This window comes from Nothoprocta perdicaria, unplaced genomic scaffold (assembly GCF_003342845.1).
Source record: "Nothoprocta perdicaria isolate Ctin4 unplaced genomic scaffold, notPer1 scaffold_86, whole genome shotgun sequence".
Taxonomy (NCBI): Eukaryota; Metazoa; Chordata; class Aves; order Tinamiformes; family Tinamidae; genus Nothoprocta; species Nothoprocta perdicaria.
Window position 1 is genome coordinate 2,075,005 of NW_020456154.1, and position 26,361 is coordinate 2,101,365.

The following is a 26,361-nucleotide window of genomic DNA, read 5'->3' on the forward strand; positions in this document are numbered from 1 at the left end:
AATGATGGAATGAAAATACTTTTCTATGTCCCTAAAAGTATTGAGGAGAATGTTGAAATTCTGATATGCTGCAGGGTGGTTGTGTGACCTCTCTGTCTTCACAGATAGGGACTATGGGAAAGAAAAACACAGTGCATATTGATTCATCCTCAATCATGATGCAGGCCTGACATTCAGGCTGGAAAGCATACTTTATGCGAGCTCTGAAGGTACTTGTCAGAAAGTGTGCTTGGACACCTGAGATCTGGAAGGTCAATACAACAAAACCATTCAGATCAGACAAGAAAGGGTTGTATGCCCTGGCTTTGGGATGTTATATGGTGAGACAAAACCCTGGCATGCTAAATCTAATCTGAGATCTATAGTCTTCAATGTTTTCAATGTGTGTCCCAATATGCATTGGGATGCTGGCAGGGATGTACCTTCCCATTTGGCCTCTGATGTCATGCCATTCTCAGGATGCCACGTCATGTTTATTTTCCTTTATAAGCTTTTATCCTATTAACATTACATCTCTCAGCACACCAGACCTGMCTGGTGCTGTCTGTATGTCTTGGAGAGTAAAAGTAACTTGTGAAGAGCGTTTGAATAAGCTTTTGAGAAACTACCAAGTGCTATGGGCTCTTGCCAGGGCATACACACATGCAGAAGAATATGTGCACAMACTCTAACCAGACCTATACTACCAAGAACAAGGAAATTTGTAGAAAAGCTTTGGTATGTTTGCTGCTGGAGCTGATATAGCAGGTCATGAGCAGAAGGCCCAAGAAGAATTTTAATTACTTTTAAAAATCTCTGATTCATGCAAGATGCCCAACCCACATCACCATCCATTGCTCAGCTACACTCCCACAAGCTGAAAGCCAAGTGCTCTGAAACTAAGATGAAGGAGGAGGCTGTGAAGATTATTTACATTAACTAGCCTTTCTAATTTCCATAATTCTTTTGCTGAAATGAGAACTGACCCCTGACTCTTCCTTTGCCAGGATTCAGAGTTATTATCTGTGCAATTAAAGCTGTTACAGAGGGACATTAGAAATGGAGATTCCTTTGAATTATTGCTAATAAAAATATTGAGGAGCTCTATTAGCTTTGATCTCTTATCACCCAGTGCACAGAGCTCACTCTCTCTCTCTCTCTCTCTTTCTCCAAGCATGGCTACTCCCAGCATCTCCGTGTGTAATCAGATGTGTCACACCTCCACAGAGGTAAATTGGGTTTATTTAAAAAGGAAAATTAAATTAAGCTAATTTAAGTATTAATTGCAGCTGCCTTGGCTTAATCTATCATGTTATCCTATTGTGGGTGCATCAGGGCAAAATATCGGCTGACTCAGTTTGGCAGCGTGGAGGGGTAACATATGCACATAGATATAAAAAAGAAGCAGTAACTTCTTGCAGAGACATTATTTATTCTTATGAATTTATTATTCTCTAAAAATAATAAAATGTCTTACATCAGCTAATCCTTTTAACAGCAGAATCTGTCATTTTATTTATGGAATAAGGAAACTGCGTTTTGTCTATGTCAGCAAAAAGGCTTGCACACCTGACAAACTCTTGTGCACTTACATAAAGTGGTCAACATTCTTAAGCCAGGAAGTTAACCATCTCTAGTAAAAAGCAAAACCACAAAGGAATAGGTTATAATAAGGAGAGTAAAAAGAAACAACTTCCCATCAAAAGTGCTTTAAAGGTATAAAAATGATTTTTCACAAAATAAATGCTTCCAAAACAAAATATTTTACCCTCAGAATGGCATCTYTATCTATGTTATAGCCAGGATCTTTATGACACACTTCCTAATGATGAAGGAAAAGAATTACACCACAGGGAAATGTAATATAGCTCACAGAAAGTACAACTATATGGCTATAGATCAAAATATTTGGTGAAAAAATGAGAAAACAAAGTCAACAAGCTTTCCTGGTTGTGGCAATCCTTAAAAGGAAACATCAGTACCACTACTTTTAATAAGAACCTTGTGTGCTTAATGTAACACAGTATGGAAAGCCAGTATCTTGACAGGAAATATAACCTTGTCCCTTAGATCAAACACATTTTCCAGCAATCCCATATTTGACCTAGTTTGTGTGTCCTTGAGCAAGTCGCCTTCCAAACTACCAACTTTCCACACCTGAAAAACAGATTTGATGTTTTTGAAGTGACACCACACACATGAATTCACTACTTTATCCCTGGCATGCTGAAGACAACAGTGCTATATAAATACAGAACACTATGCAAAATACAAAGGCTTCTCTGAGAACCACAACACAACCCCCTTTCTCAGCCTCTTCTATCCACAAGCATGTCAGTTCAGAATGGGGATTTTAGGAAGGAGGTAACAACTCTGTATTTAGAATTGTTGTTATATTACAGAGTAGTGGCTTAGAAGGACTGTCTGAATTACAACTAAAGGCACGACCTCCATTTTTTCTGGGTGTCTGAAGTGCTAGAATATGTTGCATACCCATGGTGAGTGGCAGAATCTCAGCACAGAGCTTTTCTGTGATTAGTGGGGCTGTAATAGAATAAAGAAACCTTTACTGATGACAGACAATAGGCAGATTCTCTTGTTCTAGAAAGAGGATAAGTCTCTCTTGCTTTCAGATGGGAAAATGGCTCTTTGGCTAGACTCTTTAGTGGAGAATAATAGTCTATAGCAATGATAAATAGGAAAAAGATTCTATGGAGTGCCCTCAAAATTCTCTGCAATCCAAGTGAAATTGTGATATAAAGCTTGAGAATGAGAGAGGAAGGGACTACAGGAAAGAGAGAAAAGAACTTAATAAAATGGAAACAAATATGATAAAATATGTATCAAATATGATACATAGATCACTATGTATGTATCTTGTTCATATGTTCCAAACTCTTGCTAACCTATAATTCTGTAATGGTTCAGTCTGACAGTGCCTGCAGGATTTTTAATTGTAAAAATGTGTTTAGAAATTTGTAAGTTCAATAACATTTTGTAAGTGTTCGGTGTCATGGTATATCTGTTTCATTGCTGATATTTTCTCTTGAATATGTATTTACTATTGGTGGTTAACTGTCATTCATAAATCAATAAACCCCTTCAATTCTGATCTGTTTTAAACGAAGTGAACTGAGCAATTTTTCCTTGATACTGCTTGTATCTTGTGATTAGGGAATTTATATACAGAAAAATATAATCTACGCAGACCACTAAGGGGTCAGTCCTTCTAACTTAAGATTTTTTTTCTTAAAGCTAGTTAATTAAATCTGAACAAACTGAACCACAAAAAGAATGAAGTGAACTTCTAATTAAGGTCTGGGGCTATGTAGGTATATTTATCCAAATTTAGAGGAAAATTATAAAGTTTGCTTTGACTATCACTGAACTAGACTTGAATGTGACTGACAAATTAGCTTTTGATGCAGATCCAGAGAAAAAGGTCAAAATTGAATTAGGGTCCCTACCTGTTTAAAATGGATCTAATGTCACACTTGGAATGAAAAGAAACTGAACTGACCTCTCTGATTATGTTGAAATGGATGAAGATACATATCTATCGTGTTGCTTTGAATCTTCAAACAAAACTTCTTGACATTGACAAAATAATGCAGTAGCAGACCAATAAAGATAGTGATTGTTCCCCTTTAAGTTACTAAATCTGTTATATTCTTTGCTCTCTGTCACATCAGGTCATATGTGATGTTGATCTTGACCAAGGGGAATAAATAGAAAGGATGGATGAAATTAGAAGGAGCTAATGGCACAACTCATTTTGAGATCAGCTCAGATCAGCTGAAAGGACTGGATCAGCATTTTTTGACCAGAGGCAATCAGGATATCTGCTAGAAGAAGGTAATTAGACATCCTAGAATCATGAGTTGCCCAGCTGGAAGCTAATGAGTTATGGAGCCCAAATGAAGGAGAAACAAAGCCTAATTAGGCTAAATAGGAATTTCTACAGGAAAAGGGAAATGTCAAGGAGCAGAGAGAAAAACCTCTTCTAGTGCTTTTTTAACCAGAAGAAAATATATTATCTTTTTAGTGTAATCATTTCTATTTTTATTTCAAAATTGAAACCACCTTTTCTCTCTTTTCCTCTCCAATATCTTCTGTTGTCCAAGTCAGTTCTCTCCGCTTTTCTGTATAAATGGTCTTTTAGTAGTTTTCCACTAGGCAACATTATGCATTATCATGGAGACTTGTTGCACAGAGAAGGGAACCAGAAGGGAATTGACTATGCACTGTTGGTAAGAAATGACTCTCCTTGAACACACAAATCTGAACTTTATCACTCCTGAAGCAGCATCATAGTAAACTGTGGAAAACATCCTGTTTGGAATTATAATTCTGCCTCCACATTTTGTATTCTCTCAGACTCCCACCCTCACTATTTACTGTGTAAATCAACACAGCTTTGAAACCTGGGGATGTTTAATTTGGATCTAAATGACTTAAAAATGAGATCTCTGCACCTGAGCAGGTCTTCAAGATACATGTTGATTGGATCTGGATGGGGGATCAAAGTTACGTACAGTCCAARCATATATTGAAATAAAGAAGTTTACTTCAAATCAGAAGCTTCACTCTTTGGGAGTGATCATCATTCCACTATTCTGTAGGTGAGATTCTGATATACTCCTCATTGCAGTCAATCTTACTAAGAAACATACATAAGCAGAGGATCAGGGAGCAATCTAGGTCGCAAGGTGCTCTTGGAGGTTGCCTAATCCAACACCTTGATCCAGGCATGTCTAATGGGGTTAGAGCAGGCAAGATCAGACACAAAATATATAGAAGTGCTTCCCCACAACCATGCGTTCATTTCTTACATCAACAGTGTAGCATGTAATAGCAATGAAGGCAGTCTAGAAGTCTGGACTAAAAGTTCATTGGATCATTTTGGGATCCCTTTCCCAACTGACACGCACAGTTTAATATTTTACACCCCTATATATGCAAGGAATATGGTGAGTCTGATGGCAAAGGTATATTTGCAACCATGTCTGCATGGAGAAATAAACCAGGTATCAATGCCTCACTGAAAAGAAAAAGGAGATTTTTCCTTTGACAAATTCATTCTCCTTGCTAAGGAGGAGGAGAAAGCTTTAGGTTYTTCACTGAGACTCCATCAACCGTATAGACTAATGGCAAAATGACAAGGCTGGTGTATGAGAGAAGACAAATCACGATCCTTTCTCAGGTTTGACTTTGCTCAGACAGAGGAAGAGAAACACCAGGCAATTCCCAAAGCAAGGGAATTTGATGGTGTATACTCAGTTKCAGGTGAAAGTCTTTAAATGTTAGTAATGACAAAAGAAAAAATAAAGACACACAAAGGAAAGAGCCTGCAAGAGAGGAAGCTTTGTGATATCCATTATCTTTTGGGACAAGAAGGGGGTGGATAGCGTAATATGGAGAAGAAAGAAAATTAAGATCATAATTCCCTGGAATGTAAAACCGATAATGACAAGCTGTCCTTGACCTAAGATATTACAACCCAGTTAGGCAATACAGACCAGGCTTTTGTGTGAGCTCGAAGCTAGCTCTTCAGTATTTGCTCCCACTGGAGGACACACTTATCAGGGAAAGTTTCAGTTACCTTTCAGCTGTTTCAAGATTCCTGACTTCTCTTCAACCAGCTCAGAGTTGGAGGAGAGATCATGCATCTCCTAGACCTAGGAGGCTAAATAAAGGAAGACAAGAAGTGCCACTATTTCTCATTTTACAGATKGTAGTTGAAACAAAGAGTCAATAGGTTTTCCATGACCTTTGTCCACCTTGGGCTCTGAACCAGTAYGATGACTTAATATGGGGATAAACCTTGTTATTTACCTCCTTGGTAGGATGATGGAGGCACTCTGCACTTTGTCCTAATCAGCAGGACTTGCTGTCTACATCTGTGTGGAAGACTTGCAGTATAAAAGCTATATAGTAGCTGGCCTTTCAGGAAGATGATCAAGAGTGGTGTCCCTCTCCTGATGGAGCCAGGGAAGACACTTTGCCCTTTGAATTTGAAAATGTAACAGACTGGTCTTCCTTTTGGGGAGACTAGAGATAGCAGCTTGAACAACTAATGTGATTTCTTTTCTGTGGTGGGAAGGAGTAGGATRGAAAACTAAGACTTGTCACGAGCAACTTTTGAGAAGAGTAGCAATATATTTTTTTTTGTTCTGTATTCCTGTCCCCTTGTACTCTCCCTACCTGCCTCTATCAACTCCCATGGGTTGTACTATCCCTATCAAATTCCATGATCATCCATGGTTGTTAGAGATAGTTCATTCATCCTTCTTTGCATCATTCCTCATGTATGTCAGTCACTTTATTTCCCTGCTCACCTGATTCAAACTCTAGACTGGCCCAACTGTAACCCCAAAGCTCATGGGCTGAAGCCAAGACCTACACTACTTGCTCCTCATATCCTGGCAGATATGTTTGCTCTCTTACCTTTGCATTTCTGTGAGTTATCATCAGTGCTTCTTGGATGCCCAAGCCTGCTCTGTGTACAAATCTGTCAATCACCTTGACACGACTCAGCCATAAYGCCTGTTGGGGTTTCCAAACAGCAAGGGAGATGGTCACTAACAGCAGAGAGAAGAAATGTCAGTCTGGCAGTGGGCTGCTGGAAACGGYGCTAGGGAAGGAAACAAGTCAACGCAGAGCTCAGGGCTGGATGACACTGCAGTCTGAACTACAGAACAGTTCCTTCATACATCTAGTAGGTGCCAGCTGTCTTCTGTGGCGACTAATAGCACTTTCTYGTCTCCTTGAGCTTATAAACTCATATTTGCCCTCATCACCAGTGTGCTAAGTGACGGTTTGAACACTCCTTACTAGCAATCACTGCCTCAAACCAAGGCAAAGTCCCTAGATGGCATTTGCCAGATGGGGATATCATGCAAATAAAACTTTGCCACTCATTGATGATGCAGCATTTAGACTGACCTACTAAATATTGGTGGTACAGATAAATGCCTCATATTCTACTCTCCCAGTTGCTTAATTTAAATGCAAGGATGCACATCCATTTCGTTTTCAATGTCAAAAGCTAATACAGATGGGCCATATGCAAACCTGGTTGATTGTGGGGCAGCTTAGCTGACTTCTAGAGAGCTTCATCTACGGATACATCTGCATCTGATTTGAGRTACGTAGAGGATTTTCCTTGTTTATCATCATCATGAGATACAAACCTTCTCAGAAGCATATTCCCATGAGTGTTATCCTCAACATGATACTCATTTATGTTGAGGAAATTTTCTTCTTCCCAGATACCGCATAGAGATGAAGATTAAATAGGGGAGGGAAGGAAATAAGTATGTAAATTATGAAATATTGGAGCCTGTTTTAAGCTGTTCTGATCCTACTGCAAGCAGGATAAAAGGTAACATCACCTAATAAATTTAAAATAGGACTCTGGCAATCACTGTGTTGCTATGTAGTCAAAACAACAATAATTAACAAAGATAGAGGTAAATCACAGAGTTCATGTCTAAATTTAAAAAAAAAAAAAAAAGGAAAAATGGACATTTCGTGTGGCACTCTGTCTCCCTCTCCTGGTGTGTCTCATATTATTTCTAATTAGAGAACCTCATAGGCCAGACAGTTCCATACTGCAAAGGATTCATCATTTCTAACGCAGTTTCCCTGCCATGGCAAGGAGGATCTGAGACTGAGCCTCAACTGTCTCTAGCAACCTTAGCAATCTAAGCTAAAATATCTAGTTATCTCATGTTGTGGTAAATAAAGCAACAAATCCTATATGGAGCTGAGCTGCTACTGGAGGAAGAAAGGAGGAATGAGCAAATGAGCAGCATATGGAGCCTTATAGATTGCATGGAACAGTTTTCCTCCTTCCTTCCTTCCTTCCTTCCTTCCTTCCTTCCTTCCTTCCTTCCTTCCTTCCTTCCTTCCTTCCTTGACTGCTGGTATCTTGTTCCTCTTGTCCAGCTACAATCAAATCTTCAGGTCTTCTGCTTCTTAAATATACAGAGAGAATGTGATTTTGTATAGTTTTTCTACCTTTCTCCTCAACCCTTCTTTTTTTGTTTCTAAGGCTAAGTCCCTTCTTTTATCTTCAATGTCCCAACAAGGATATAAAGTAAAAATACAGCGAGCTGTATGGTACAGAGTAAGGATCCTTTATCTACTGTTCCTTTTACAAGGTTTTTATCAAAGTGTTGAATTCAGCCGTATGAGTAAGTTAGTAACTCAGCTTAGTTGAAGATGTAAGGACAGACTTTTTTTTCTTACTTTTTTTTTTGAAGTATGCAGACTTCCTAAATCACCACAAACTCCCCACCAGAGTTATTATACATTTTCCCTTGAGTGGTCCTTCTTACAAAAACTCAGGAACAATCSATGCATATTTTGAAAAAGGCCTGGTGAATCTTTGAATCTTTATGCTCATCATCTGTGATCAGGTATAAAGGTACTGAGCCAATGTCATTTAAGGATTTTGAACATTTTCTTCCTTTCTCTCTTGAAAGGATAAGCCTAGTATATGCAAAGAACAGCAACAGCCTGCCACTCAAGTTACATGAATATTAAACGGCAGGAATTCTCTTTGCTTTAGCTAGAAAAACTATCACTGGGGGTAAAACCTACAAGGGTATAAATGAAACTCCTGAGGTGGGGTATTCAGTGCTTTCGCTCACACAGCACTCTTATCTCCCCCTGGGAAGGCTGACACCAGTGCCACTTGGGGGGCAGCTGTCTGCCTGCTAAATGCAGAGAGCCTGTGATATTACCTCAGAACCACACTGAATGTAAAATGATACAGAAGGGCTTATTTGCTGAAATTACTGTGTGAATTAATATTGTGTGCAGTCTTAGTACTGCTCTTGATCTGCTGGCTGCTTTCAAGGAAATTGACTATTACTAGCTGTGCCAGCCAATGTCTGGGAATTGAGGAAACACCACTTCAGCAGTCTCTGCAATGGTATCGCATAGTGCTTCTTTTCCTGTCTTCTAACTCCTGCAGCTTTGTRTTTTCCATCTCCTCTATTCAAGCCCTGGAAGAAGGCATGAAGACTTTGAAAACTTGTGCTGGTAGGCAGAGAACAGAAAATCAAGACAATATATAAAATGCATCAGAGAGGCTCCAAACTGTGGGCTCTGAATATTTCCTTTCCAGGTCTCAAAGCAATTACTAGAAAATAACCTTCAAATCTATTTTTTATTGCTATCTAATGATACTGACAGCTAATGCTAATGCTACTGAAGCTTGGTTATGAAGTGTATGGGAGGTCAGGGGATATTCCTGTGGGCAGAAAAGTCAATTCTCCCAGGGATTTTGGGAAGCAAGCAGCCTGCTAAGGTGCCAAACAAGTAATGGGTGGCTCTGGCTCCCCATCAGATAAGAACTTCACAGTCCTTTAAGAGTGTTTCAAGAGTGGCTTATCAAGAGTCTTTGAAAGAACTATTGTAGGATTTGCCTTTTAACATTTTTTTTTTCTTTGAAGTCACCAGCATCTATCTGTCAGTGATTTTCTCTGAACTTTACACTATCTGACTTGTTTCAGGATAGTTTTGTCAGGTCATCTTAATGCTGACTGCCAAGTCTACTTTTGCTAGGCTATCCTGTGATTTCGTGTGCCATCCCACTACCCACCTTTGCTACTCTGACTTAACTGCCTACTCCTGGATGAAAGGGAAGGCCAAGGATAAGTCTTGCAATGCTCTGGATGTTCTTGTTGCACTTCTTACGGCTCATTCCCTTTGTGCTGAACGGCAAGTTCTGTTCTCAGGATTCTTTGCTGCTTGTTTTCACAGCCCATCAGCTTCTTTTGTCTAGGTTGGCTTTAAAAAGTAAGTAAGTGTCCAGTGCATTTGGTTAAAGGATAAAAAAGAAACAAACTCCCAGGTAACCATAGTAGTAAGACCAAAAAAAAAAATTCTTACTGTTAGTGGATTTTTTGTGTTAGCTTCTGATCTTAGCTACAGAGGCGCATAGTTGCAGAGACCTAAAGATCACTTAAGAGCTAGTGGATTCAATTAAAAAAAATCAGAATCTGCAAAATAGTGCAAGGATAATGAGTAAGGAATGGGATGGAGAAGAAAGAGCTTCTGTCCATAGTGCTAGTATTGGGAAAGCTACAACCAGAAAGGCAAGAGAAAGCTAATTTCCTGCCATTCACATGTGAACTAACCTATGAGAACCAGTTTTAAGATTTATTGTGTGTGTTATACTGGTCCAGAAAAGCTCAGTGTCAGCAAGTTAGGCATACTGCAAGTGGAGATTTGGGAGCAGTAACTTCCTTGCTCAGATAAAATGAGGCAGAGAGAATACAACTTCATCCTAATTCCAATATTTGAAATGGAAGCTCTAAAAAGTGTAATTAACTGACCAAAGGTTACATAGAGGACACGGCAGGGCTGAGAAGCACAATATCCCTTGAGTTAGGCACAAGAAAATGCCATTTTCTTAAGTATCCTAATGGAGCATTTCCTTGAATTTGTCAGTGTACACAAAGGTATAGACAAGGTTTGATGCAGTTGTGCTGAATAATACCTATATGTGAAGCTAAACCAAAGAAGTTTCTCTTTTTATGTGAAATAATCTCTAGCCCTGAGAGAAGTTCCTAGTATAACTTTACTTAAACCCCCTGATAACCCAGGTACTTCTATGCAGAAATAACCTGCAGCAGTTCAGTGGTTGAGTCATGGGAAGTTACCATGTGAAATGGTCACAATCAAATCTCTTTTAAGTGAATCAGGGACTGACATAATAGCTTAAACCCTTAATCCATCTAATTTTCTAAACTGCTAGACAGAATGAATTAGTGCTACTCCAAAATAATTGCCTGCAGAACTGTTCTCATTCAACCATTCTATGGGAAAGGGAAATCCAAAATCTTGCAGCTACAACTATTTCTCTTACCTTTCAGGGTCAGGGAAGCATAAGATGAAACATACATATGAAACAACCTGATTTTCATTTTGCATCACGAAAGCCCAGTTTGTAAGGATTTACAGAAGAGAAACATGACCTTTTCAACCCATCTTTTGACAGAATTGAATCAAAGCTATCCAGATCAACTGTCAAACTTAAAGAGACTGATTAACTGGCAAAAAGATAAAAATCGTAGTTAGACCAAAACATGCAAAGACAGAACTCCTTTATGATGAGTTTAAATAGAATGGTTGATCATTTTAACACTGTTCAGTATCTGTTATTACCTATGTTCAAGAGCTTTCAAATGATCTCTGCTTATAATCAAGATAGTTTATTGATGTAGTATATATATATTATTTTTCTTTCTTGAGTGACAAGCTGCTGAATTTACACATCTGGCCCTGAAAACCATATTATGATATATGATATATATGATATCTTGCCAAATTTAAACCCAGAAGAATGAGGGAACACCAAGTACCTCTAGCCCTGCATACAACCTGTTAATTATGGTAATGGGATAAGGTGTCATTTAAGTGTGCCAGTGTTGGTGCAGAAAGACTGACACTGACTAAGGTTGCTCTGCTTAATTTTGCTCATTAATAAATAGGAGCTATCTTGGCTCATCTAACCATCAACATGGTGCAGTGCTTACACAGGTTGATACCAGTAACACATTCAAGGAATCTACAGTATAAGAAGCCCAGGTTTGAGAGCTTTTGGGGACAATGTTTGTTTCTGTTCTGTGTGCCCATATCACATGCAGCAGCATGATACTGGACTGGGTTAACAGGCAGTGTAACCATACAAAAATTAAGTCTTGATGATATATCAGCAAAATATATCATCACATTTTTAAAATATATGGCTTTCAGCATATACTTAAGTGCTTTGTTGAACTGAAGCCATGAGTACTAATGGCTAAACTTAATTTGAAAATGCCAGAGGAGAGCAGAGTCCTAAAAAGAACAAAAATCAAACTGTTCCTGGGAATGATAAACAAACATATATAAACTGAACCATAAGCAGTTACAATAATGCTGAAAGTAAATATAGTACAGATAAAGGACAGGAAGTTATAGCCAATTTCACTGGTGCAGCTCCATTGACTTCAATGGTTATGAATTTATTCTCAGTGAAGTTTTACCTTGACATTGGGACATCTACCCAACTGGTAAGCATGGCTGAAGACCCACAAGATCTCAGCTAAGAGTAACAATACTAATCCTTCCCTAAACCAAAARGACTGAGCAGATCCGCCACGGCTGGGCATAGAGCTGTCTGCTTTGAACTTCCTGCCAGAAAACTAAGAGTTCCACCAGATCAGTCAGAAATAACTGAGGGGACACTTGCCTGCATGTCTCAAGGATAAATAGATGTTGTGGTAGATGTAAATCCCATTGTCATTATACTTTACATTAAGTGTTGCTCTGTCAAATTGTGTGGACGTAAAAGGGCATGCAGACTTACTGTTCAGGAAATAAAAAGCAAGAAAGCAGAAGTCAGACACAGCTGAAAAGGTCAGCAGTACAGTCTTTATTCTATTATTGCAGCTACAGACCTACAAGACACTGCATTAACTAAAACAGTCTTCCACATATGTGAGCAGAACAAYTAAGTAGCTTCAATTTCTAGATGGTACTTCATTCCTAACATTCATTTTAAGCCAGCTCMTTCTTCTTTTTTTCTTTCTCTTCTCCATCCTTTCTTTTTTTTGCCTCTTCATCAACACTAGAAACTCAGAGTTACTACTACTTCTGAAAATAAATATAGGAGAGGAGATCAGATAGAAATGAAAGAGCTTCTTAGCTCATATTAGAATCTCCTAGTACTAAGCTTATTCATTGTTTGAGTTTGAAAATTGGTTGCAATATTGAAATGAAGCAAAATCAAAAAGATTATAAAGATGACTGAAGTCTCTTCAGGAACTGAGGAATAATCTGTAGAGTGAGATTTTGACAGTGACCAAACCTGCAAGAAAATGAAAAGACTAAGAGACTCTTAGCAAGTTGCTAATTACATCCTATTTACAATATGTCTCCTTCATAGGCTCACAAAGAGATGGGAGAAAAAAAAAAAAAAAAGGCAAGTAATTATTCTTTTATATCAAATGCACAGAAAAATAACACATCTTAATCTTACATGCTTTTATTGGACCAGGACAGAAATGTGTACCCAGAGCAACGAATTCCAAAACAGGCTGCTAATAAGAGAAAAGGACAGTGCAGTACCTATGTTTAATAGATGAAACCACATTCTGTAAAAGCACCTTATCTGTGTATTACAGCATGGTCTAAAATTATTATATATGCTATATACCGTATCATACCTTGCATCAAACAGCTTACTATTTAAGTAGTAAATAATCTACCGTGTAAATATTCCCTATCTATTCAGTTTTGGTGAGGCCACACCCGGAGTAYTGTGTGTAGTTCTGGGCTCCCCAGAACAAAAGGGATGTGGAGCTTCTAGAAAGGATCCAGCATAGAGAAACAAAGATGATTAAGGGACTGGAGCATCTTTCGTATGAAGAAAGACTAAGTGAGCTGGGCCTGTTTAGCCTGGAGAAGAGAAGGTTAAGAGAGGATCTGATCAATATGTGTAAATACCTGAGGGGAGAATGTAGAGTGGATAAGCCCAAACTCTTCTGAGTGGTGGCCAGTGTCAGGAGAAGTGGTAATGCGTACAAATTAAAACACAGGAGGCTTCCTCTCCAAGCGTGACAAAGCCCTGGCACAGGCTGCCAGGAGAGGTTGGGGAGTTTCCTTCTCTGGAGATCTTCCCAATCCATGTGGATGCCGCCCTGTGCCCCGTGCTCCCTGCTGGAGCAGGGGGGTTGGACTAGATGATCTCAGACCTCTAGAGGTCCTTTCTAACCTCAACCATTCTGTGTTTCTGTGGTTCTGTAAATGGTCAAAAAAAAAAAAAAAAAGGGGGGGGGAGGGCAAGGGAGGAAAGACTAAAACTGAAAACTGCAGAAGATCACAAAATCTGTGATACCTCCCGAGAATATGGGCAAAGCGCACAACCTTAATACACATTGCTTTGACAGCCTGTTTGCTTGCTGAAAGAAGTTATCGGAGGTGATATCTAAGGGATTCTTATCTTTGAAATTCCAGCCCCTTTGGGTTTGGAACAGCCGGGGTGGATGATGGTTAATTGTAGAACCACAGTGTAAAACCAAATATTATGAATGAGTGGAAATCCAGGGAGATTACAGAGCTTGTTCTCTTGTTCTGTGCAACAGACTTGTTCTGAAATCAGAACAGTGCTAGGTACAGAAAGCTCTTTTAAAGTATTTTAATGTTATCAAAAATTAATCACTGATAATTTTCCTTTCCAGGTAGCTGTTCAGTTGAACTTCTGCTAACAAGGCAGTTGTTAGCTTTTCATCTGGAAGGACATTAAACCATTGGCTATTCCATTTTTCACAAAACTTGCGCAAAAATGTACATTTTTTTTTTGCCTACAGTAGACAATAGCATAGAAAGAATATGTGATTGCTCTAAAATGATTGAATTGGCTATCTGCACTCATGTTTATGAATTATGCAATATCTATACCAATAAAGCTTTTCCATTATGTTGTACTTTCATGTACCCAACAGAGATAATGTAGAAGGTACTCCAAGCTGGAGACAGCTGCTCGATACAGAGCTCTGTCTCTTTGCCACCCAGGAGGCACATTGGTAGCAGGTCTGCAGTGTCTTCTCACTCAGATTTCAYCCTCCATGCATCCTCAATTCTGTCTATCCCTTTTCTGCCACATACATGCTTTTCAATATTGTTTGCTGAGATTTCAATTTCTATGGAAACGGTCTTTCCTACTCATAACATTGTGTATATCAGATTTTCCTTTAACATCTTTCCCCTTCTTTTTCTTTTTAGGTCTTCTTTTCTGGTATTTCTTTTCTAGTTCCTTCTGTATTTTTCTTCCTCCTCTTCTTTCCCTCCAATTTATATGTCTTTATATTCCCCCACTCTTTCTGGTCTCTGAATAATTTATGATACTGTATATTTCCTTCATTTCTTCTTTTCTTTCAGTCTGTTTCTGCTCCATTTTGTTTTCTTCCTGTTCTTCTTTTCTTTGTACCCTCTTGTCTGTCAGGCATTTCTCATTTTTCTTTTTATCTTCTTCTCTTCGTTGCATACAGAAGTCTCTCCTCCTTTATTTCTCTTCCCACATTTCTGTGAAATTCCAATCAATTCCTGCTCCTCTGCTCTCAGCATCTCTCCAAACTTTTGGAAAGGGGAATAGCTGTCTAAGTTCATACCTGAACTTATAGAATAGCTGTCTAAGTTCAGGTATGAACTTAGATATGATGATATCTAAGATGATTGGAATGATGCACCAGGAAGAATGGGAGCCTTCCTTCTACCCAGAGAAGTGAGGCTACCACATTGTCAGCAGAGCAACAAACTAGTGAGCTATGTTCTTGGAGAGACAGAGTTGCTACAGGCTGCTTGGGGAAAGCAGATCCAGAAACTAGTCTGTATGAAAGTGCTGATGTTCAGTACTGCAGACAAAATTTTAAGTTACCAAAACACTAAGATCCTTATGCATCACAGGGTCATCCTCTTCCTCTTGTTAGCAGTAATGGATTAGCATATGTGTCCTAGGGCGCATTATAGCATTATAGCCTGTGTACATTATAGCTCTTGCAATTTTATCTTAATTTTAGAAAAAACTTAGTCCTCTCTTTCTTTGCCTTTCTTTTTAAGGGCTTGAGTCTTATTCATGAAAAGACACTTTAAAAGCACTCCTACAGTGGCTGTGGGGTCCTACTGTAAATGAAAGTCAGTATCATTAATGTGTAATCAGAATTGAATCTTCTTGCTGCAATTTTATTCTATAGCCCAGGGCACTACAGGTTATTTTATATTGTATACAATGACATTTCACTGTGTCCTTTTAGAACATGCTGTTCTTCACAGACCATTTTTGACCATGCCTACATTATAGGAAAAAGGAGCTAATAATATATGCTTTGCTTGCTTTCGACACCATGCAGTATTTCAGAGAACTCTCTCCTACCATATCTCACTTTCTCCTAACCAGATTAATGTATCTGATTCTTTTGCATTTTGTCCCTATTTGAAATATCCCCATGTGGTTCTAATCATTTTTATTTCTTCATTTTTACTTCACATTTTCACCTTCTCAGCATTTTCCAATTTATCTTGCGGCCTCCTTAAGCTGAGGTGTCCAAAAGTGGATGTAGTATTCAAAGTGAGGACAGGCTGTACAATGGCTTGTTTACAATGGTATTATATCATTTTGTCCATGCTATTCACCATCTCCTTACCCATACAGCCAAACATCTTATGTGMTGCTTCTGCACCTCAGAACACATGTCTTCACTGAATGATCCATAATGATGCCTCAGACTCTTTTCCTAAGAAATATCAGCTAATTCTGAATCCATCAGTATGTATCAGTAGCTTAAATTGTTCCTTCCAGTGTTCATTACCTTGCACTTGTCTAAAATGAATCTAATCTACCCTTGTGCTGCCCAATTTTCTAGTTTGATAGCTCTTTTTGGAATCATTGCTCACCTCATCTTCACTGAACAATTATGTTCCAGTAGGCAATACTGCAGTTTGCTTTGGTCACTCTGCCTGTCTAAAGTTTAATATTAACATAATGAGATTGATTCATTGCCCATGTTGCAAGGATAAAGCCTCATATGCAGGCTTGTTTGGGGGTGGTGTGAGAAGTACAAACACCCTTTTCTACCATCCAGAATAGCAAAAGAAGGGCAGTAGTTATTCCAAGAGTTGCACCTCTTTCAGGAAGCRTAGTAATTGGGTAACACTCATTGATTGCCTTTCTTAATTGCACTACTCCTTTGGGAATACAGGTGGGGAATCTGTATGGAAATTCAGAGCAGCATGGCCCTGGATGACAGTGCTAGAGTATTCCAGGACAAATCTGTCTTCCCACTGCAGCTAGTGAGGGTTGGAGAACATACTGCAGTTACAGAAGTCCWTGTTCCTCTTTATTTTGCCATTGCCTTATGGTATTAATAGTCCAATGTTTCCTATTTGCTTCTGTAGTTTTTGTCTTGTAGAAGAGTTCTGCCCCATATCAATTGCCAATTCATTATTATTCCTGAAGATCAAAATAGATGAACAAACTCATTAGGGCTTCATCCCCCATACTGTAATTATCTTTTTCTCATACAGTTAGCATTAAAAATAGTACAAGAACACACAGCAATGGACTGAATGTATGGGACTGAGATGAAGAAGCCCCTTTTTGAAGTAGATCTGAGGCAGGATTGGCCTCATTGCCAGGGCCTCTCCCACTGCCTCAAAGAAGCAGTCCATGGTGCTGGGCACTGCTGTGGGTCAGGATTGGGTTGGGTTTGAGCCTGGAAGCTAGGCAGGGGTAGGGATGCAGTGGGGCTGGAGCTGGGACCACTCCAGCATTTTGGAGAAGGGACTAAATGCTCCAGGCTGGGGTGAAATGAGTGTTTGAGGCTGGGTGGGAATTGTAATGCTGGTGGGTGGGCAGGGACTGGGCTGTTGGTTCATACAGATAATGAGCAGATACTTCCTTCCTAGCTTAGCTGATTTATGACTCCAAAATGACTACTGAATTCCTCATATTTCTATAAAACTGAGCCCGGATGTAGTTTAGCCCGAGGAACATGGAATTGTAGTTGATATCTACAGCAGATAATTCTCCAGGAGCTAAAAGTACAGACTACTTTAGCTACCTCAAAAGAATCTTCTTTTGATCCTTCTCTGATCTCTTCTCTGCTTGCAAAAAAAGAAAATTGCTATATGGTCAGAGTCTTTTAAGAAATAGAGGCCTTCTATATTCCACACATGGCACTGCTTTCTGTAGAAATGCACTTTCTGTCCCTCTGCTTTTAATGAAGCAACTTCCTGCTTCTTAGAAGACCTGAAACAGATCATGTATCTGCTAGACCCTTTTTCAGGCCTTTTGTGATCAGACTCAGTGATTAAAATCACTGCAGATTAACATATCACAGTAAAATCACAGCAGACTAACAGTTGACCAGCTGCTACTACCCTGAACTACAGTCTCTGAAAAAAAAAAGGTATGTGTTGGACAACTCTTTGTCTARAGGACTTCCCTGGAGATCTAGATAGCCTACCAAATCAAAAAGTACTCAGTTGTTTGCTTGTGTGACTCACTCTGAAAATATGATGCAGCATGGAGATAAATAAGACAGTAGAAGCAGAGGAAGTTTATATTCAAAATAGAGTTTGCAATTAGATGTAAATACTTAAAAAAAAAAAAAAAATCTTCCCCAAACCTGTGCATTGATAGATCTTCCATCATCACATCCAGATAAACAATGACTGAGGAAGACATCAGTTTGTCACTCCTGGACAGATTATCAATTCAAGGCCTATGAAGCTAAAGATAGGTGCTTTTACTGAGCAAGATAAAGCACTAGATAGATTAATGTTGCTGCTTTAGTCACTGTACACGTCCTCATGTCCTTATAGCCTAGCCACTACAAAGAGACACCAAGCTTATTATCTGGGTGTAAGTTATGATACAATTAMAGCATATAACTGGAAAGTATTCACATAGCGGATAGGGCTGGACAGGATTGCATATACACGTAACATTGCTAAATTATGGAAAATAAAATCAGGTGGTTTTACAATGGACAACATCTCTACCATTGGACTCTCTTACATTGTGAAACAATTGTGGCAGAGGTAATGTTGAAGTCTAATCACTTGGGACATTTAAAAGATGCTCAAACCTCAGTAAATGCACTGTGGGGAAGGCTAGATAGACTCCAAGGCTAGATAGACAATGGGATGTCTATCCCATTGGAGTTTTCCAATAGGAGCTKTCAATATAATATTTTGGTGACATTACAGCTTGCTTTGCACAGCAAGAGAMTGCTGCACAGATGCGACACATACGGGAAAAAAAAATTACACATTACATTCCAACAGGATATCACCATACTGTGTCCATGACTAACCGTGTGTAAACAACATACAGYTTATATTGAAAAAGAAATGGAACAATAACCTATTACTTATTCTAAATTGGCCTTGCTGCCAGACAGAGTGGCATATTTCTCTATTACATTAGACAATTTTACTTGTAAATTCAGAAGAAATTAAAAGAAAGAATTCTTGGTGAACTATTCTTTATAGATGGGATTAAAATGCTATTTCAGTGAACATATAGGAGAAAACTCTGCCCTAGGCTGTGTGTGCAAAACTCCTGTCATCTTCAGAGTGACTTGCATAATTATATCTCAGGGCAATAATTAGACAATTATTATTTCCTTAAAGAAATAAACCAGGTAATAATGAAAGTGTTTCTTAGTGACTTAATCCACAACAGCGCCTCCAGCTGGACATTTTCAATTTAAGCTGAAGTCTTCTATTACATGCAATTAGCTTGACAAAAAAAAATGATATGGCTGACTGGAGATCCAAAGAGAGAAAGGGAAAGGGAAAGGGAAAGGGAAAGGGAAAGGGAAGAAAAGACAGAAAGAGAGAGAGAGAGAGAGAGAAAGAGAGAGAGAGAGAGGAAGGAAGGAAGGAAGGAAGGAAGGAAGGAAGGAAGGAAGGAAGGAAGGAAGGAAGGAAGGAAGGAAGGAAGGAAGGAAGGAAGGAAACTCAGGGTAATGCAGTCTTTGAATGTTATCAAGGAATTTCTCTTTGCTGAAATTTTGATCTTGACCACACATGTAATTCATTTGAGTATAGCTGGACAGTTATAAACAGAAGTTATTACTCCAGCGATTCCTTTGAGAACAAAGCTGCATTACTGCTAGTAGCTCTGCCCTGTGCTTTAACTGCGGCATTTACTTCATATGTGATTTTTTTTATATATAATTGTAATTAATGTTCATTTTTTTCCTTGCTTTCTTCAAACTGGAATTATGTTTTGCCTATTATCTAATGTCCTGTTTTATCCAAGAATTTCCAATAGCAATTGTAAAAAAGCTACATTGGAATATAAGTTAGTTTCTAATTAACTTTCATGAACATGTCTAAATGAACATGTCTTTCATAACATGTCTAAATGACTGCAAATTTTTTTTTATTTACCGTGCAGCTTAGGTTTTATTTCTAGGAGGATTTATATATGAGTAATTTATACGCTRTGAATTGAAGTTGTCCAGTTAAAAATCAAGCCCAACTACAGTACTTCTAGAACACTCAGAAACAAAGGTTCTTCAAATCATTAATATTCTTTTTTTTTTCTTCCTTAACATAGTTGAATTCCTAAGACTTAAATGTTTGCTTAACTCCACTTCTGTCAGACTTGGCCCTGCTATATGAAATAAAGCGACCAGAGACAGTAATGGTATTAGTCTCAAGTAATGATTCAAAGTAGCACATAAAAAATAGAAATGCTGTTGTTATCAGATTTTTTTTTTTTTTGCTAATTACATCTGGCATGCCAGGTCTGACAAAAAAAGGTATTACTTCAATGTTCACAGGCAGAATGTGGGAGAAAAAAAAAAAAAAAAAGAGAGAGTTTGCCTGTAAAGAGCTCCCTGCATCTCTGTCCTCAGATACCAGCTTCTTATCTTGTTATAGATCAAGTCATGTTTCATTTGTTAAAAAGCTGATGCCAGGCATTGTACAGTAGAAGCCATTTGCAGTGCATGTAAGTCTTAATGGACCTATAACCTAGGGAAGATGCTAAATCTTCTGGACTTCACTATATGTGATTTATACAGTAACCTGTTACATCTGAAAAATCTTAACCCCAGCTTTACCCGCTTTTGAACTTAGCTGTGGAATCCCTGGTTCAGTCTGGGACATGTTGGCTAAGACAACACCTCTCATACAGCCTCTTAGTGCTAAGCATTTTTATGACATGATGTAAAATGCTCCCATTCTTCTTTTGCCGAGTCCTGCTTACCTCAGAAGTTGTAAATGAGGGTAAGCTGCAAAGCCTCAGGGAAGTAGATCCTATGGGAGTAGGCCTGTGGACCAGATGGGAGAGTTGAGATCATCCCATCACTGTGGATGTTGATCTCATTCATAGCTACAGCAAAGCCTCTGCTCTGCAGTGGTYTCACTGCCTTGCAAGACAGACATACAATTTAAAATTCTTTCTGACAATACAGTTGTAGAAAGGGCCTTAGGGCAATTGACAGTTCATATCATGTTCTGCTTTTCACTTCTAAGTAAATAAAATATCAGAAAAGGAAGAAAGAGATCTCTCATTTAAGTAGCCGAAGTATGACACATGTCAGAATATGAAAATCAACAAGTAATATGTCTATGATTAGCTTTGCAGCAAAATTCTCTTCTTGATYTCCCTCTCTTCTTGCTGTGATTCTTCAGCAAAATCATGGACTCTTCCACAGGCTTCTGACTTCTGGTGGGTTTTTTTGGTCAAGAAAAATCCCTCTCTTTTTATTATTTTTCCCAAGGCGTATATATTACCTACACAGTTCAAAATGAATGATGAAAGCATATGCACAGAATTAAACGGAAAAAAGCTTCAGTAAGCTCTAGCATTGTGTGACTTCAAACACTGTGTTATCTGAATTGATTGGTGGCTGAAGGTGGTCCTCAAGCATCATGGTGAAACCATGAGTATAGTAAGGGATTCCAAATTAAAGAATATTGTGAATTTTAAAACTCTTCAACTGTTTGAAGCTATTTCATCTCTTCATATCATCCCCTCCTTTTTTTCATGAATTACTTCATTTCTTCACCTACTTTTTTTTTTTTTTTTTTTTTTTTTTTTTTTTTTTGAACTAAGAACTAATGAAAAGGAAAACCTTTTCTCAGGCTGCTGCTAAGGTTACCATCTTCCCATCTCCCATTTCTGCTGAAGTGCCCATGAAGCTCAGCCCAATTCATTGCAGTTTATAGCTTGCTACTTCAAAGGTGAACTAGTTTGCCTTAAAATGTCAGGCTGTAGGCTGTGCCTGTAAATGACAAAAGAAGTTCCATTTAGGCAGATAAAGTTAGAAACTATGGGAGTCCTTCCAGTGTCAGTCACTCCACTCATATGGCAAAGCCCAGAGCTTCTCAGCCTTTTTTGTCATGGAGAGAAGTTAGAAAATGTAATTTCAGTGTACACTAAGAACTCCAAAAACTTAAAAGAACACAAAAAGTTTAAAAAGCAAATCAGGATTTATAAAGTAACCATTTTAGGAGATTCAATGGCTGGATAGTTGGAGTGGATGTAGCAGAAGCTGCTTGTCCATTTGGAACACCCACTAACTTGTTTCACATGCCCAGAAGATACCATATCTGTTTTGTGGCTGGTATGCACCTAACAGGACTCTGTGTAGGCAGGATTGCTTTTTCTTTTAGGAAGCCAAGGTGTCCTAGAAGGTGCCATTTTCCTGAGGCTCTGCTTGCTGTTGTATGAGCTAACTTGCACTGCTGGGTTGTTTGATAGCCAGGGATCCTTCCAATAGCAAAAGTGGGAAGAAGAAAGTTCTTCATAAAACCCGGTTGTTACGTTTCTGAAGAAATCACATGCAAACATTGGGCTGGTAGCTAGGGGATTTGAAGCTCCAGGCTAGTACAATGGAGAAGAGGAGAAGCAATCTTTGCTTTCAAGATTGGAGTTGAATCTGAACGGTGGGCTAAAGACAGGAGTAAGTCAATATATGCCATATTGGCAAAGTTGTGGGTTCATATATAGCATGAAATGCAAGAGGCAAGTGCTGGGGAATCTCAGGCTGGATGAATACCAACGTGGGGGCTGTCGTGCACAAAGTGGGGAGAGCTTCTCTGGGGACAACCAAGAATGTGAAGGCAGTGCTACGGGAGGCTCTCATGCCAGCAGYAGCAAAGTCCCTCAGCTCGCTTTTCTGCTGTCTCAGCAGAAATGCTTCTTATAAGCCATTTGTACACCTTGTTTCTGGCTCAAATAGCCYTGGATATCAATTAGAGAAGCCTCCAGGGCAGAATGAGCTGTTATGCCTCCTTCCACACTGACAGGCACCCAAGCATCTCAACTCCTGACACATCCCCTGTGCAGAGGAAGTCATGACCATGGCCAGTGATAGGACAAGGGGTAATGGGCATAAGCTGAAACACAGAAAGTTCCATCTCCAGGTGAGGAGGAACTTCTTTACTGTGAGGGTGACAGAGCAGAGGAACAGGCAGCCCAGGGCGGTTGTGGAGTCTCCTTCTCTGGAGGTCTTCAAAACCCGCCTGGATGCCACCCTGTGCCACATGCTGTAGGTGTGCCTGCTTGAGCAGGAAGGTTGGACTAGATGATCTCTAGAGGTCCCTTCCAAACTTGAATATTCTGTGATTCTGTGATGATCATGAGTGATACAGTACTAGCTATGTGACTGGAAAACATCAGCTGACATCTCAAGAGGAGTTTTCCAGTGACTCTTTTGTTTTAAATGTGAGTGCTAATCTATAAATGGGCGGAGAACTAAAAGCTAAATGTGACTGTCATCAATGCACACTGCTTAGTGTAAAAGAAGTAGCCAGGGAGAACATATTTAACCTTGGAAAATTAAAACCCTTAGAATAAGGGTATTTTCATGGAGGAAAAAACTAATTTATTTTACTTCCTGTTGACTGAAGTAAAACTGCATTGAACAGCTGTCTGATCAGTAAGGAGCTAGTAGCCATTATATACTCTACATCCTATGGGATAGGAAATGAAAGAGTGTTTTCATTGTCTTCAGGTTTAGGAACATAGTTATGAAGCAAATTAGCAAGAATGAGACATTCTTCACTAATATAAGTCACATTCTCCCAAGAAAGACATGCATCAGCAGACATCTCAAAAACTAAGTTACAAAGATGTATAGCTTACATAGCTTAACAATTTAACATATAAATATATGATGAATCTGATCCATAAAATCATGACATATTATGAGACTTGGCTCTTTAAAGAAATGTGATTGTAATATTTGTCCATCAGTCTCTCTGCCTCCCTGACCCCCCTGAAGAAGCTGACTGGCCCACAGTYGGCCAAGAGGCCAAAGACCTCTAAGTTGTAAAGGTCTGACAAGTTTCACCAAATTTAGTAGCTCTGTGAACAAACAAACTAATAARCAAACAAAAAAACTTCAGATTAGTACTGCCTCAGAGGAAAAAGCTTCAGAACAAGGGTTAGCACAGTATGGGCAGAACTTGTCACAGTAATTAAGAAGCATAGTCTATTCCTGCGTTTGACTGTGTCCTTGCCATGCCCTTCAGTATGGTCTGCCCTCATCTCCTTTCCTCCCATGCTCTGGCACATTCACTAGCTTTTCATCCAGTTCTTTCTTGATACCACTGTCCAGATGCATCCTTGGCTTCTCTAGCTCCTACTTCAACTTGCCTTGCACTTTGCTGCTGTTACACAGCTTCATTTTTATCTGCACTGACTAGTGTCACCCCGCTTGTGCCTTCCCAGGACCAAAGATCATTATGTGTACGGACGTACAGAGGTACGAGTGTTCTCTGTACATAGGTGGGAGAAATTTAGCTCTTCRAGCTATTATTTGCCCAATCCCCTGTTCCTCTGTTTATTATTGAATTGACCCTCCTCCAGGGTCCCTCAGTTGAGCTATGTCAATAGCCCAGGCCACCTGCAGCAATAATTCAGGATAAAGTAGCTGAGTTTTTACTGAGGCAGTCTATATATGCTCATACAATCCCAAAACGCAGGTTGGTTGCAAAGACAGGAGGGAGCTCATAATGAATAGCTGGTGAGCAGAAAAATCTTAATCTACTACAGCTACTACCAAGGGGGTTGTGTTTCTATACAGTTGCACATATTTTACAGATAGTCATAAAGACTAAGGCCAGATCTACAAAGTATTTTGAAGGGAAGAAAAGCTCCAACTTCTGCCTTAAATCTTGACCTATGTGGCTTCCATGCAGACACACAGGGAATCTGTGATGGAGCAGGGAATTGAAATAAGCTTCCCTGGTAACAAGTAGGTACTCTAAATTGCATCTTTTAAAGTTAGAAGCCAAGTTAGAAAACCAGTTTGCAAGTGAGCAGTTTTATTCAGCACTGTACACCAGTGCAAAAGGAAAGGAAATTTAAGTTTAATTTGAAGTGAAAATGCAGGTGTTGCAAATTAACACTTTAATGGGAGCTACATGCATTGCATCCTTTATGTCAGGCTGCAGCTCAGCTTGAGAGTTAGAATTATTTTGACATCTGAGGAGGATGCAGTGTTCCTTTTTTGCATATAGATCAGGTTGTCTGTGACAGGTAAATTAATTTTATATATACATATATACAGTAGACAAAAATAAGCAGGAGCTCATGTTTAAGTGCTATCCTAGGAGTCCAAATTACAGAGCTCCTGGACCCCTTTGACTGGACAAYGGCAACACTTTACTCTTGCTTTGGTGCTTTTAAGCATGTGCTTAAGTCTGACTGTATTCTGAGCAGTATATAAGTGGTATCCAGATCACTTTTCTTTCCTCAAATGCTGGCTTTAATTTCCATTCATCGATTCTACCAGCTCCAGCTGGTCTAGCTTTCAGAAGATATTTACATATATATTCACATGCCTTACTATTAATGCATATAATTTCCCCCTGCTTTTCTGCTTAAAGGCGTGCCACAGACTTTATGTATTTCTATGAAATATTTCTAAACTGGCTTCATGCAGCTTCTATGAATTTCAATTTCTATATTTTTCCTTTCAGGCTGTTCTTAACTAATTTTTTCATTTAAATAAAAATCATTTTCTGAATACTTGTGTTGCAGACACCTCTCCAAAACTCCATAAAGCAATGGAAGATGACATGTCAGACAATCGGACTGAGACTCCGCTTTATTCCAACAAATAGGACATTCTCCTAATGGCACTGTCACTTCTCAGACTTCACAAACATCTGCAGTGATGTGCAGTGTTCTGCCCCAGGTCCCCTCATGTACCCTCCTGTCCCTTCAGTGACAGACTGGTTTGCTTCTCATCTTTACTTTCCATGTTAACATGTCTCTTCTTCTCAGTGTCAAGTTCTGTCTCAGGCTGGTGAGCAACCTGACCCACCATCATTTGTCGTTTGGTCCTACAAACATTTTGTTCCACACTATTGTAATATTCAGTAACTGCACAAAACCAAGGCCTCAAATGATAACATATGTATTTGCAAGGCATTCTTACCTCGTCTTGCCATGCAAACCCTTACAGGAGCAGTATTTTACGTATTATCTCTTGTTCCTGCAAAGCTAGCATTTATATACACACAGAATTGGTATAGGGTAAATTTATATTTGCCAAAAGGTTTGTGTATATTCACTGATACAATCTCCTGAGAAACAGACCATAACAGATGACAGCAGAAAACAAGCAGCTTGTTTTGGAAGGGTCTGGTAACCCTTTCACTCTCTGCTTAGTGGCCCCACTCCTGGAAGAGAATCCTTGGCTTAAAAGACCACATCCTTGGCTTAAAAGGCCACATGTAAGGACAAACTTGAGTAGATGGAGACTTTGCATGTCATATAGAGAAAGAAATGTCTGGACCTTTTCTTAATAAACCTTACTTCTGTGGTTGTTTTATAAGGTATTTATAGGG